Source organism: Hordeum vulgare, chromosome 7H, assembly GCF_904849725.1.
Source record: "Hordeum vulgare subsp. vulgare chromosome 7H, MorexV3_pseudomolecules_assembly, whole genome shotgun sequence".
In the NCBI taxonomy this organism is placed as follows: domain Eukaryota; kingdom Viridiplantae; phylum Streptophyta; class Magnoliopsida; order Poales; family Poaceae; genus Hordeum; species Hordeum vulgare.
Genome location: NC_058524.1, coordinates 106207458 through 106223399, shown reverse-complemented (window position 1 = coordinate 106223399; position 15942 = coordinate 106207458). Strand labels below are relative to the sequence as shown.

At 42.5% G+C, this 15942-nt stretch overlaps 1 pseudogene; it reads right to left on the bottom strand.

Annotated features, from left to right (window-relative positions):
- Nucleotides 1–8917, bottom strand: LOC123408412 (annotated as a pseudogene).
- Between the last annotated feature and the right edge of the window lie 7025 nt (nt 8918–15942).

The window sequence follows — 15942 nt, the reverse complement described above, 5'->3', positions numbered from 1 at the left end:
CTACGACGTGACGTGGCAGGCAGATGTTGGAAACATGGTCCTTTTGCTGCCTTTCCCAGTTTCCCCACTGGCGCTGGTGCTGTCGTACAGTAGGCTGCCTAGTTGCGATGCTCCAACGCCGTGCCGCACCTGGGGCACTTGTGCTCGGCTTCCTCTGCGATATTGCCTACAAGTTTGCAAAGACATCCTGCCCATTTTGACGCCAAAGTTCCACTCAGAAGACTTCAAGTTTCTCTAAAAACAGAGAAAGAGAAAAGAAAGTGAACTTGGAGCATGCATGGAAATTCCTACAAAGGCAAAAAAGAAACATGCAAATGGAAATGGAAACGAATCTTTGTCCATGGGCTTTTGTTGATGAAGGCATCGAACCGGACCCTATACCGTCCGTCCGGCTCACATGAATAAACCTCTTTCTTGCAGATGCTCTGCCAAACCAGTAGTCGCCACTCACCAGCAGCAGGCGGCGGCTTGCAATCATATGGTGGAAGCGAAACTACCTGCCTTGTACACTTTCTCTTAGAGTTGCTGAGCATGTGCTTGAAGACACCATCGATTTGATTCGATTCGATTCAAGCACGCATGCATTCAAAGGAGAAGGTGGAAGACAAAAGATAAAACAAGTTTCAGTTTATTGATGGATTTCATTTCAGACAGTAACTAGCATCACATCATACCATACCAGGGTGCTGCGCCCGGCCTCATCAAGCAGCCAAACAGCCAGACAGGGTGATGAGTCTACTTTTTCTTTTAGAAAAGGAGGATGACCCTCGGTCTCGGTCTCTGCATCTAGGAGATGCATGCGACCATTTTATTGATTATTTCTGAGGACCTTACAAAGTAGTACTCCCTCCGTCCCAAAATAACTGTCTCAAGCTTAGTACAAATTTGTACTAGAACTAGTATAAGGTTGAGACACTTATTTTAGGACGGATGGAGTACAACAATATGTCTGAATCCGTCATCTTGACAACATTTATCGCTACTCCTATACATATGATGAAGGGTGCAAGCTGAGTCAAATACCCAGACCTCTCACCTAAGCCTAACATCTAAAGCCGGAGGCCCCGACAGAGCCACGTACCGGGTCAAGGGCACAAACCGGTCTGACGCACTCACATGTGTCGCCGTCACCATCTTCCACTGGTTCATCTTCAGAAAAGATTGAGGTACCAGCCTTGGCAGGTGCCTCCACCATCGACGCCACCATGACGCCAAACGACGACCTCCACCTAGCGAGTCCATCTTCAAGCAGCGGACGTAGATCCATACTAGGATAGGGCCGCACCATCGCCGTCGCCCACCACCCACAAGCACCACCCAGCTCCAAGATTCTCAAAGCGACGCCTTCAAGAAGGGAACGACGCCGTGAGCGCCGCCGCCATCCAGCAAAGTTAGGGCTTTCGCCCGAAAGACCTAGGGGAAGGGGAAGTGAGGGGATCAGTCCATACCGACGCCTTCAAGGAGGGGAACGGCGCCCTCAGGCGTCGTCGTCGACGTGGCCGGCCATAGCCGACCAGGGATTTCGCCCGAACTAGATCCCCGTCACCAGCGGTGCCTCCTGTACAGAACCCGCGACCCAAGGAAGCGCGGTTCGACCAGGCTATCCCGCACACCGAACATCGAAGGAGGGGATGCACCAGATCGCGTGCACCGACCACCGCAGAAGCCGTCGTCGACCGTCAACGACCACTGGATCCCGCCGCCCGCGTGACTCGAACGCTAGATCCACCGTCCTCATCCATGGAGCCGTCGCTCCAGATCCGGAGTTCCCCACGCAGAGGCAGGGCAGCCAAGGCCCCGCCACCACGATCCTTGGTGCCCCGGACTTGCCTGGAGGCTGCCTCACGCGGCGGCGAGGAAGGGAGGGGGAGGGAGTTGGGCGGCTAGGGTTGGGAGGGGAAGGGAGGGGGAGGGAGTGGGGAGGAGCGGGAGGCTAGGGTTGGGAGGGGGAAGGGGAGGGGTAGGGAGTGGGGAGGAGTGATGAGAGTCTACCTGCTGCACCGTCAACACCTATCCTGGGGAGGCTCTTGTTTGACCCACACCGTGCTGCTGGATTCTTTAGAGCCACATTTTCTGCATACAAACGTTAAGAAGGTCCAATCAGTAGAGAGAGAAAGATGCAAAATGCATCCCTTGAGATGCATGAGAAATAAAGATTTCCAAGCAGCATACTCAGGTTGGGAGTGTTTTGCAGTTTCGTTGCCCGATTTGTAGGACAATCAGGGCCTTGCAGAATTGAAACTGATGCCATGCACTCCTTGCTTGATGTAGGATGACTGTTCTCGTTTGGTAAAACACGAGGTTTACAGATCACAGGAACAACAATTGCTGTACTGGAATAGTTGGCTTCAGGCATGGTCTTTTTTCCAGGAACTTTAGGCACCTTGCTTCGCACATGGAGGTGAGGCGCCATACTTTTTGGCGCACGAAGATGTGGTGCCATACTTCTTGGTGCACAGAGCTCAGGACCCATACTTCTTGGCGCACGGAGATGTGGTGCCATACTTCTTGGTGCACAAATACTTGAAGTATAGGTTTGACATGCTACGCCTGGAGTTGCAGCAACGCTTTCATGTGCCCTATTGGACGCAAGAGCGTCATGGGCTTCAGGTGTCGTACCTGGTGTAGCAGAATGCAGGCCTTCCATACTGACAGATGCAGAGTTTCCAAGTGTTGGTCCTGATACATGAGAATCATGGCCTTTAGAACAGCTTCGTGCGAGGGGATCATGGCCATTATATTCCATGCTTGGCCCAGAATAATCCAAGCCATTAAAACTGACAAACGCACTGCTCACAAGGGCATCACGACCTAGAGGTGCCACCATCGGTGCTGAAGGATCTTGGCTGTTAGTACAGCGGGATGAAGAGCTTTCAGAACACATACTTGGAGTGGGCGAATGTTGTCCTCGGACCGCATTCACAGGAGAACCATCACATGTGGAATTCACAGGTTCACAATTCTCGCGAAGTACACTTGGTGCTAGACCATCATGACTAGGAGTTGCAGATACAACATCTGTACTTGTCCCAATGCCGACAGATCCCAGTGTTGTAGGATAATTGGTATTTTTTGCAGGAGAGTTGTACCATAAAGATGGCTGCAATAGGAGGGAAGATGTTAAGAACAGAAACGTGCTTGGCCACATTTGTCCAAGTCCTCAACGTCCACAGACAAGGAATCACCAAATATAAGAAAAATTACTGAAATGGCATACACACAAAGTAGATAATGACATGATACAACCTCTTTGGCAGCAATAAAAGGAGAGTGGAAATATCGCAATCACTAAACAATTGATTTGTCATTTGGGCCAACATGGGAAACAGAGGTAGTAGTTGCACTACAAAAAAAAGCTAATAATAACTTCGGAACATTTACCCTATGAATTATTAAAAACGTCTCAAAAGTAATATTCGATACTCTTTTAGTCTCAGAAATATAATAGGCACAAACCTCCAAAGGCTTGCCCCACTTTCTTAGCCCAAACCCCTAGTGTCGTACTCTTATTTTAGTTAATGTGGACACACTTGAGGCTCTCAGTTGGCACACTTTTGTGCCAAGCCAATCTTTAGCTAACTTAGGTTTGATATGCTTGGCCAGCAACCAAAAAGTCTTGTTCATAGGCATTAAGCAATTATATTAGACACATCATAAACATTACTCTGTACACCAATCTTATGTAATTTACTCTTAGTATATGGTTCATCAAATGTGTACTCAGATAAAGTATACCGCGAAGTAACTTACACTGTATTTAAGTTTTGTCAATGAATCCAGAAGTAATTTCTCTCCAACTATTATCATCATTTTCTTGACCATTTCATCACGAGTAATCTTATTTTCCTGTGTAGTAAAATCAGTTGAATGAATAGCCAGAAGCAAACTGACTGCAAAATTCAGTAAGAATTGACAACAAAATAGTAAAAGTTGCCAAGAAGGCAATACCTTCAACTCTTCATAGTGGCGATAGAGCAATTCTCTTTGTAAAGATGATATACTGTCTTGTATTGTCTCAAAGAGCAACCTGAATGAAATCCCTGGAGACGTTGGCCCTTCATCAGTTTGACACAGTACCTACATACAAGTCATAGATGTCAGATCAATAGGAGAATTATTAGCTTACACACTACAAGTGCTTTTCAACACAGAAGGCACAGAGAGCAGTACTTGGAAGTAAAGTTAAAATTTGACAAACACACTCTAGCAAAAATTCCTAACACACAAAGACACAACCAAGCGAACAGTATGCTTATAACATGTTAGCTCCTATTGGGAAGTACTCCCTCTGTTCATAAATATAAGATGTTCCGAATTTTTTTCCGAATCAGATGTATATGGACATGTTTTAGTGTGTTTGTTCATTCATTTCAGTTCATATGTAGTCCATATTCAAATATCCAAAACATCTTATATGTGTGAACGAAGGGAGTACATAAGAGTTCAGGTGACTCACTGGTTGAAGAATAGAAGGATCCACTTTCACTTCACCTGGAGGCGAGCGCAACCATAAACCCTTCAAGCTACTAAAATACTCTGTAAATAAGTACGATCAAAGTGGATCACTCATTTATCCTCCTCATGTAAACATACATGATAAGAAATTCAACACTAAATGTCTTAGCATACCTTGAACTTTTGGAGCAAGCCCGAAACTTATAAGGTATTCCAGAGAAATATTAGTGCTTCGATGTGATGGCCAGATCACATAATAGTTTGGGTTTGAGCCATCATCAACGCCAGAATCATATATGCCTAGAAACTCCTCCTGTGAACCTGGTTTGTTAACTCCTGTTTTGCCCAATATGGCTCAGCACAACAACATATACTGTACTCCTTTTTCGTCAACATCACAAAGACCAACACTGCCAAATAATAAAATGTTATGCAACATCCACTAATGTGTAACTAAAACAGACCATTGAAACTATACAATGAAATGACAACCTTGTAAAGGCACGGTTTTCAGGTGACAGATAAATGCCGTCGGCCATTGCAGTATCATGAGTGTTTTTTTCCAGTGCTAACAAAACCATTAACTATAACACCAACAATGTCTTGCTTTCCGGATCCAAGCCATCCATATTTTGCATTTGCATTGCCAGACTTCTGTCCTGCCAATCTCAATTGTTTCTCAAAAGCTTCAAGTCTACACTGTGCAGGGATATCCTTTGGAGAGTACCGATGAATATGAAGGATGTTATTAGGCACTGCAAATGAACCCATACCAGAGAGGAAAAGGTTCTGAACAAATAGAAAGCTTTCGCTACCTCTTTCAACATGTACAATCTTCTTACGCAAAATATCTAAAGCACAAGAATTCTGTAAAACTGGAGGGCTGGCTTCAAGCATAGCTTGTTCGCCACATCAGATGGAGACTTGATAACATTACCCCCAACGGAATCTTGTGCAGCACATTCAATGACATTTCTTCCCAACTTTGAGGACTCGTCAACTTCCTCATCAAAGAATGACGAGGGAAAAGACCAGTTGTTAGTTCCATCAAGCCATGCAACAGATCGTTGTTTTCTCGTCTTTAGGTTCACCAAGGTCATTGATAAGAAATCAATAAGGAGAAGCTGGTCATCCAACACAACAACTACACTAGATTTGCCCCCTTCGAATGCATCAACGATGGATGTGACTATTTTGTGTGGAAAATCGCACCATGAACCTTGTTTGTAAAACAGGACACGACTTGGTGCTCCACTTTTCAGGTAATTAACACAATCATTAGCAAGGTTAGGTTGACTGTGACAACTGTGAGTGTTGGCTTTTCACCCTGAGAATCGATCACATCAAATCACACGAACACACGCGCAGAAAAACTTATAGCCAAGGGCACATGTCACGCCCCTCTTTTCTCTCTTTATATTCCTCAATATTTTTCACGGTACAAAACTCACGTAGACCTGCTGCATATATATAATGCAGAAGCCGACACCGACCAACACAAACCCAATCTATAGGTGCTAGGACTTCAGCACAAACCGAACTCGGCCTCTAACCAGTACCAATTATACTACTCCGAACCGGACTCAACATGGACACAGCCAAGACTTCCTAACGTAGTACACCTAGCCTAATCACCGGCCACCATTAGCCTAAACTGACTAAGGACAAACTAGTACATCATATCCACCACGTGAACATGTACTCCTAGTACATGGAAACTAACTTAACCATAAGGAATACACTACTGTATTATAGCTGCTAAGCAGCGGCTCCTCCCGTGCGTTTGCCATTGTGGCCGGGGCTCTCCCTCACCCCGCCACGTGTCCCCAAGAAAACAGTACATAAGCCTGTATGAACACTGGTTTTCAATGTTTTGCTGACGAACAGTAACCCCTGTGTGAACAGTACTCTCATTAAACAGTGCGTCAAATAGTATCCCGTATGAACAGTGCTAGATAATGCCCTGTGTTTGTCCTTTTTTTTAACCCCACCTTTCTTAAAAATTATATTTATTTAGAACCTCTTTTAAAAATAATTAAAAAGTTAAAAATTACAAAAAAACATTTCTCTGATTTATGGCCAGGGCTTTCCCCTGCAAGACACCTTTTTTGAAATTAAAATTAAGGAGGTAAAATACAAAAAAAACTGCGATGAACAATAACCCTTTTTTCTTTTGAAATTCCCCTCTTTTTTGAAATTAAAATAGAAAAGCTAAAATTTACAAATATACATTTCCCCAAGCTCTAAAACAAATATTACACCAATTTTAAAAATTAAAGAGATAAAATACCAAAAAAATGAAAATAAAAAATATATTACTTTTCTATAAAATAGTAATGATGATCGGACAATAAGTACGAGTACCATGAACAATACCTCCCCCCCCCCAATGAACAGTCTACCTCTTTTTTCCCCTTCTTTTTTATAATTTAAATGATTACTTTTCTACAAAATAGTAATGATGATCAAACAATAACTACGAGTACCATGAACAATACCTTCCCCCCCTCAATGAACAACTTACCTCTTTTTTCCCTTCTTTTTTAAAATTTAAATCAAGGTAGCAGCGGCTCCTCCCGTGCGTTTGCCATTGTGGCCGAGGCTCTCCCTCACCACGCCACGTGTCCCCAAGCAAACAGTACATAAGCCTGTATGAACACTGGTTTTCGATGTTTTGTTGACGAACAGTAACCCCTGTGTGAACAGTACACTCATTAAACAATGCGTCCGTCAAATAGTACCCCGTATGAACAGTGCTAGATAATGCCCTGTGTTTGTCCTTTTTTTTAACCCCACCTTTTTTAAAAATTATATTTATTTAGAACCTCTTTTAAAAATAATTAAAAGTTAAAAATTACAAAAAAACATTTCTCTGATTTATGGCCAGGGCTTTCCCCTGCAAGACACCTTTTTTGAAATTAAAATTAAGGAGATAAAATACAAAAAAAACTGCGATGAATAATAACCCTTTTTTTTTAAATTCCCCTCTTTTTTGAAATTAAAATAGAAAAGCTAAAATTTACAAATATACATTTCCCCAAGCTCTAAAACAAATATTACACCAATTTTAAAAATTAAAGAGATAAAATACCAAAAAAATGAAAATAAAAAATATATTACTTTTCTATAAAATAGTAATGATGATCGGACAATAAGTATGAGTACCATGAACAATACCTCCCCCCCCAATGAACAGTCTACCTCTTTTTTCCCCTTCTTTTTTATAATTTAAATGATTACTTTTCTACAAAATAGTAATGGTGATCAAACAATAACTACGAGTATCATGAACAATACCTCCCCCCCCCTCAATGAACAACTTACCTCTTTTTTCCCTTCTTTTTTAAAATTTAAATCAAGGACATAAAATTCCCAACAACAATGAAAACATATATTATTTCTCTTTTCCCCCTTCTCCTTTAAAATTAAAATTGTTAACATTACAAAATTACCAATTTTTCCCCTTCTTCTTCAAAATTTAAAATTAGCAAAAAAAATGAAACAGACATTACATCACTTTTTTGTAAATAGTAATTACGGTCAAACAATAAACTATGGTTACAATGAACAGTACCTCTCCTGAACAATACTCCCACAATTTTTGCCTCTTCTTCAAAATCAAAATAAAAAAGATAAATTTACAAACAAAATAGTAACCCCGTACGAACAGTGCTTTCTTGATATGAACAGCAATTCCTGCAAACAGTAACGCCCCGACGAATAGTAACCCCATATGAACAGTGTTTTCGTAATATATTTTTTTGTCCCTTTTCCCCGAGTTTTAAAACGAAATAGTTCCCTGTATTTTCCCCCTTTTCCGAAATTAAAATTAAATTGTTAAAAAAAACATTTCCCCACGTTTTAAAACATGAACAGTACCCTTCGTTAAACAGTGCTTCTTGTTTTTTAATCTTTTCGTTGAGTTTTAGAACGAAATAATGTCATGTGTTTTCCCCCTTTTTTAACCCCGCCTTTTTCAAAATTATCTTTATCTAAACCCCCTTTTAAAAATAATTAAAAAGTACAAAAATTACAAAAAAACATTTCTCTAATTTATGGCCAGGGCTCTCCCCTGCACGACACCTAATATTACCTCACTTTCTACAAATAATAATGGGTAAACGATAACTATAGCTAACCAATAATTATGACGAACAATTTTTTACAATTTCTTCCAATTGAAAAGATAAAATTATCAAAAAATATAAAAATAAATATTACATAAAAAACAAATTTGCTAAATGACGGGCTTAAACTCGGGTGCGGCGTGTCGCCGCACCTTCTGCCCACTAGTGTTTGGATTATTTCAACAGTGAGCAGGTAAACCCGATGAGGATCCGCCGTGCACCTTAGAAGATACATTCTCAATTTCAATACGACGGGACTTGCTGTTTTTCGCCAAGTAATCATCATTGGGTTTGCGCTTCAGGCACAAAGCCTTGGATTTTTGCAGTGCATCCATGGGTGTTTTACTTCTCCTACTAATAGAAAAACAAAGAAACATGGCAATGGGTGATCCTAGTACGATACAAAATTGACAGTTCTTCCTTTAATTCTATTATTTATTTATCTCATAAGTGTAACACAATCCTGTAAGGCAACAGTAAATGAATAACACAATAAGCACGGAACACACAGATACATCAGACAGTCTTAATCAGCACCACTTTGCAAATAGAAGTGGACTCCATCAGAGGACACATATTATTTCTCTTTTTTTTTTCGAGTGAGGACACATATTATTCCAGACTCAAATCCTGCCAATAAGAGTAGAGAATACAAGCAGTTGATATATGAAACCACCAATTCTTCTTGTAAAATGTACTATCTTGCAGAACACTTTATTCAATCTTTGGTAAGAACAGAACAGTTACATCAGAAGCGATCTTCATCAATCTCTTCTCTTGCATACAGTAGCATAATCATGCACTTGGCAGAAATATTTGGTACAGAAAGATAACACTCTATAAAACTAATAATAACCCATCAAAGGAAATTACTAACAGAAATAGTATCTTAGATTTAACTTTCAGGTGCACTGCACAGACAAAGAAACAGTAAAAAGTTTCGAATGCATTCAAATAGAAAATCGCGGAAATGAAACAGGCCGGCGTTCTTGAGGAAAGGACAGAGCTTGTACATATGGACCTAGAAACTATTATAAGTGGGGGCACGCTTGTACAATTTCACATAATTTTGGCACTTTTTTGTTTCCAAAATTACGCAGAAATCATGTTGGAATTTCATATTTTGAGTGGGGTTCTCGGCCCTCAACGTGGGTTCACGATCTTTCTTCTAAAATCAAAGGTGCCGAACTGTGAGCGTCTAAGCGCATCGCACTAATAAATCCAGTAATCCACCACTGTGCGAACGAAAAAGGAAAGGGAAAACCCCTCCCAAAGAACTAAATCCTACCTATGACTCTATGGGTGGGGTCAATAGCTCCTGTGCAGACACATTTGACGCGGAATGGAAGCAGTGCAACGTTGTTGATCAAAATTGCTCTGGTGCGACATCCTTGAAGCAAACAATAGCTGCAATGCGACATGGCTCTGTTTAATCATGAAATGCAAAACTCATGGGGTTAAGTTATGACACGCGGGACCCACCAGTTATCCACATCAACATGAGACCCACCACTTACTCGCATGTGTGCGGGACCCACAACTTATCCACATAAGCATGGTCGTGCTCATCAGCGTGCCCGGACCCGAGCCAGCTCATCCTCCCCCCATTGCTTGCCCTTCCTCCTTTCCCCCACCTTCTTCTTCCTCTTCTCCGACGAGGAAGCGCGTCGCCGACGAGTGATGTCTAGCTCGAGCTCGGCCTCCCGCCAATGTTCTGGGTGACAGCAGCGGCGACGCTTTCGTTCTCGGCGAGTCGGCGGCTGTGGTGAGAGCACCCTCTGTTTTCCTCTGTTCTCGAGTTCGAGCTCGAGGAATACACGGAAGTCACCACTCACATCTGCAAACTTTCACATCTGCACCACCGCCTCCCAGAGACCAGCGGCATCCAGGTCGGCCTCCACCTTGATGGCCCAGGTGGTGAAGTTCTCCCCTGTGAGCAAGGGGCACCCGTGAGCAAGGGGACCGACGTCGCCATCGCAGTCCCCGATCCACCAGAGTACGGCACGAGCGCCATGGCCGGCGACCTCCCGCTCTCAACCTAGCTCTGATGCCAAATGTTAGGACAAAAATGGAACCGCCACGCTCCGGCGATCACCGGAGACAACCAGCAAACGCGAGAACGACAACGCCCAGGGTTCCCCGGTGCACAAACACCTTGTCGGATCGGAGAAGGAAGAAGAACAGGGACACGACGAGGTGGTTTTTCCGGCGCTCGAACGCCCTTCCTTGAGCTCAGACTCAACACACACACTCGCCAGCGAGCTAACCCGCGAGCACTTCCTTCACACAGCATGGTTGAAGGAGTGATGCTCTGGTCACTTGCCATCTTAGAAGAATTACTGGGAATAATTGGCTAAATAAAATGAGCTCAACATTTGTTTAGAGAGGTTTTATAGGTAGGAGAATCTCCTGGTAAAATTTGTCAATTTATGGAGCAACATAAAACATAGTTGCTTCACAATCCAAAATAAATTACCAGAGAAAAAGATTTGATGCTATGGTCACATGGTTGAAAGAGTGATGCTCAAATTTGTAGAAGAGGCATTATTTGAGCATTTTGAGATGATGGCAAAGTTACAACCCATTTGAACACTCCTAGCTAGCACTTGCTTCACAAAGCTTCCTTTGGATCAGAAACTTTGGAAATTTGCCAAGAAATATTTACTAGCTAAATTGAGTTGAATTTTGGCATGAGGCAATGATATGGATAGGAAATGTCGTGGTAAATTTGTCAATTTATGGAGCAACATAAAACATAGTTACTTCACAATCCAAAATAATGACTAGAGAAAAAGATTTGATGCTATGGTCACATGGTTGAAGGAGTGATGCTCAAATTTGTAGAAGAGGCATTATTTGAGCATTTTGAGATGATGGCAAAGTTACAACGCATTTGAACACTCCTAGCTAGCACTTGCTTCACAAAGCTTCCTTTGGATAAGAAACTTTGGAAATTTGACAAGAAATATTTACTAGCTACATTGAGTTGAATTTTGGCATGAGACAATGATATGGATAGGAGAATGTCCTGGTAAAATTTCAGAATTTATGGAGCAACATAAAACATAGTTGCTTCATAATCCAAAACATAAAACATAGTTGCTTCACAACTTTGACCAATGAAAGCACAGCCCGCGGATCGCTGACGTAGCCCTACTGCCTGATCCAGATCGTTCATTCACGGCGATCCAATGGTCCGGACAGGTGCGGGGTTTTGAGGGGTTTTTGATGGGGTTTTCAAACGTTAGGGTTGAGCATAAGTAATTAAAAAATAAAAAAAATAGAAAACTTGTGGCAATCATCATTATATGTGACTAGCTCCATAGGAAAAATAAGAAATCTGTACTATGGAGTTTTTCATGAAAAAACCTTCACAAACTTGGCTATCACGAACAAGGTTGTACGGTTTTCAAAAGTTAGGGTTGAGCATAAGTAATTCAAAAAAATAAAAAAAATAGAAAACTTGTGGCAATCATCATTATATGTGACTAACTCCATAGGAAAAATAAGAAATCTGTACTATGGAGTTTTTTATGAAAAAATCTTCACAAACTTGGCTATCACGAACAAGGTTGTACGGTTTTCAAAAGTTAGGGTTGAGCATATAGTAATTCAAAAGAAATTAAAAAAATAGAAAACTTGTGGCAATCATCATTATATATGACTAACTCTATAGAAAAAATAAGAAATCTGTACTATGGAGTTTTTCATGAAAAAACCTTCACAAACTTGGCTATCACGAACGAGGTTGTACGGTTTTCAAAAGTTAGGGTTGAGCATAAGTAATTCAAAAAAAATCAAAAAAATAGAAAACTTGTGGCAATCATCATTATATGTGACTAACTCTATAGAAAAATAAGAAATCTGTACTATGGAGTTTTTCATGAAAAAACCTTCACAAACTTGGCTATCACGAACGAGGTTGTATGGTTTTCAAAAGTTAGAGTTGAGCATAAGTAATTCCAAAAAATCAAAAAAATAGAAAACTTGTGGCAATCATCATTATATGTGACTAACTCCATAGGAAAAATAAGAAATCTGTACTATGGAGTTTTTCATGAAAAAACCTTCACAAACTTGGCTATTACGAACGAGGTTGTATGATTTTCAAAAGTTAGGGTTGAGCATAAGTAATTAAAAAAATCAAAAAAATAGAAAACCGGTGCCAATCAATTTGAGTTGTTAGTATATGACAAACTAAGAACATGTGTACTGGTTTTCCAATTTTTTTTTAATTTTTTATGCTAATTTCAAACTTGGTCAAACCTAAGTTTGACAAACATTTAAACAAGTTGCAAACATGAAAATGACAAACCAAGCCTCGATCCTTCTTAGTCACTCAAAAATGAAGCTTCTGTGAGGTTTTTGAAAGTTTAAAGTTTAACACCCAAAACCACTTGTCTTCACACATGAGTTTCAAATTAGCTCCAAAGGGGGTAAATACCCCATTTCTAAACAAGTTTTTTTGTCCACCATGTCTAAAACAGCCAAATCAATTTGATTTGTTAGTATATGACAAAGTAAGAACATGTGCACTGGTTTTCCAATATTTTTATTTTTTATTTTATTTTTATGCTCATTTCAAACTTGGTCAAAATCTAAGCTTGACAAACATTTAAACAAGTTTCAAACATGAAGATGACAAACCAAGCCTGGATCCTTCTTAGTCACTCCAAAATGAAGCTTTTGTGAGGTTTTTGAAAGTTTGAAGTTTAACACCCAAAACCACTTGTCTTCACACATGAGTTTCAAAGTAGCTCCAAAGGGGGTAAATACTCCATTTCTAAACAAGTTCTTTTGTCCACCATATCTAAAATAGCCAAATCAATTTGAGTTGTTAGTATATGACAAAGTAAGAACATGTGCACTGGTTTTTCAATATATTTTTATTTTTTATTTTTATGTTTATTTCAAACTTGGTCAAACCAAAGTTTGACAAACATTTAAACAGACCACTCTGTTCACCGTTTTCGTTTTCGTTTACACCTGTAAATTGCTCTTCGTTTACACCTGGAACAAAAACACATGTGTATTTATTTACATCGAAAACGTGTATGTATTTAAACTGAAAATTGAAAACAGGGCAACCCCGTTGGAAACAGAGCAGGGCGCTCGGGCTGACCGGTCAATTTGACCGAGCGGTCAAACTGACCCGTGGGCCAGGGAAGTCAGCGGACGTCACATCAGTGTCCCATCGGAGCTATTTATATGGGGGTGTGAGGTGTCGTACACTAGCTATTTCCAGATCTACGCCGCTCTAGCTCCTCTCGCCCCTCACCGCCGGCGAACTAGCCCACACATTCCAGCTTCGCCGCCGCACAGATCATGGGGAGGCCAGGATCATCCAGCTCGCGCGGCGGCCATTCCGGCGGCAGAAACCGGAAGCGGCCGGCGCCGAAAACCACGGAGGGTGAGCGGGAGGGCGAACGGGCGGTGCGGGTTGCTTCCGACGCTGCTCGGAAGCGCGGCGCCCGGAGGTGGACCAACTAGGGGCTCGCGCCACCGTGTGCCTTCGCCCGGCGCGAGGTGGAGGAGTACGACCACCCCCGCCAAATGGTGGAAGCAGCGCGCTCCTTTGCCGCGGGCTCCTTTGCCGCCCGTGCTGCGGGCTCCTCCGACATTGCACCCGCGCTGGTGCCGCCGGGCTTTCTGCCGGAGGACTACGTCAACGACGGCGAGCTCGAGGACGTCATGGCCGAGGTGATGGAGTGCAGCAAGGAAGAGGCCCAGCGGGTCACCGCGCACCGGCAGAGGGAAGAGGAGCTCGACGAGATGCGCCTCCGCCAAGCCATCGAGGCATCCCGCGCCGACAGGGGGTGTGGCGCCCCTTCCGACTCCGACTCCGACTGACCGCCGCCGCCGCAACGTCGGGGCCGCACCGCTGGGCCCACTTTTGGAGATAATTAGGAGCTAGCCCTTGTAATCGGGGAGGGTTAGGTGCCCTTGTAATGAACTTTTTATATTTTCTGTAATGATATATGTTTGTTCAAATTCGGTCTCTTTTCTTTTAAATATTTTTAAATTTGCCCGCTTTTTTGAATTGGAGCTCGCCGGCGTTGCCGTGCTTCGTCGCCGGAGAAGAAGAAGAGGGAGGATGCGCGCGCAGGATAACTGTTTGACTCTAGTAGCCGCCATCTGGGTCCCATGCCGACGCGGATAAGCTGTGGGTCCTGCCCGGCTCCACCTAATCCTGATACATATTGTGCTTAAGGGCCATGTCGTGCCTGGGCTATTTGTGCGCACAGAGGTGCCGCAGCAGAGCCATTCTTACCAACGACGTCGCACTCCTTCCAATTCACCTCAACAACGTCGCACAGGAGCTATTCGCCCCTATGAGTGACGGGGAATCCCCTACTTGAAATGAAATTAAACCGAACAAAAAGAAGAGGAAACGAAAAAAAAGTCTAGATTTTTTTAAAAAAAAACTATAGTACTCCTGTGAGGCTATGAGCAACCGACCGAAAATTCTTGCAAGGACAAGCAACGCACGTGATGCGGCAAAGGGGGAGGGCGGGATGACAGGAGGGGCCGAGAGGAACGGGGCCTTACAAAGAGCACAAGAGGGAGGGCCTAATCAAGGACCCGTCGCCGGAGGAGGCGCCGACGCGTGCGCGGCGGTGGAAGTGACGGGTGTGGTCAGTGGGGCCGCGATGGCGGCACCCTCTCCCACGCCTCAAGTGCTTCCACGGCCTCCGACATCCGGGACGGGGGTCTCGCAGCGAGGCTGGAGAGCTCAGGGCCGGACGAGAAACGGAGAGGACGGGACACGTGGGCTGGACGTGACACGGAGTGAGGCCCGCCCGTTGTGATGATGATACTTTACTCGGCCCGGGTGCAAGGAAAACCCTATTTGACGCTCTTTATGTCAAATAGGCGGGCAAACACACAGGGGAGCGATCAACTGGGCCCATCTCCCTCTGCATGCAGTTTCAGTTTTTGCTTTTTTTGTCTTTTTTTCTGTTTCATTTTTCATTTTCTTTGTTTTTTCCTATTTCTATGGTAATTTTTTAAACTAGGTTCATGTTGGAAAATTGTTTTTGAAATTCAGAAAATATTCTTCCTTTTATAAAAATGTATTAAATTTAAAAAAAAATCGTTTTTCAAAAACATTCATAACTTCAAAAAGTGTTCGGGATTGTAAAAAAATCTTTGACATTTTCAAAAAATGTTCACGATTTAAAAAAATGATCACATTTTCAGAAAATGTTCCTGTTTTACAGAAAAACTATTTTTTTCCAAATTATGTCCACAAATTGAAAACCTCGAAATTTGTTCGCCAATTCTAAAAATATTCATGATTTTAAAATGGACGCGAAGTTTATGAAAAGGTTCTTCATTTTCTAAAAAATGTTTGCCATTT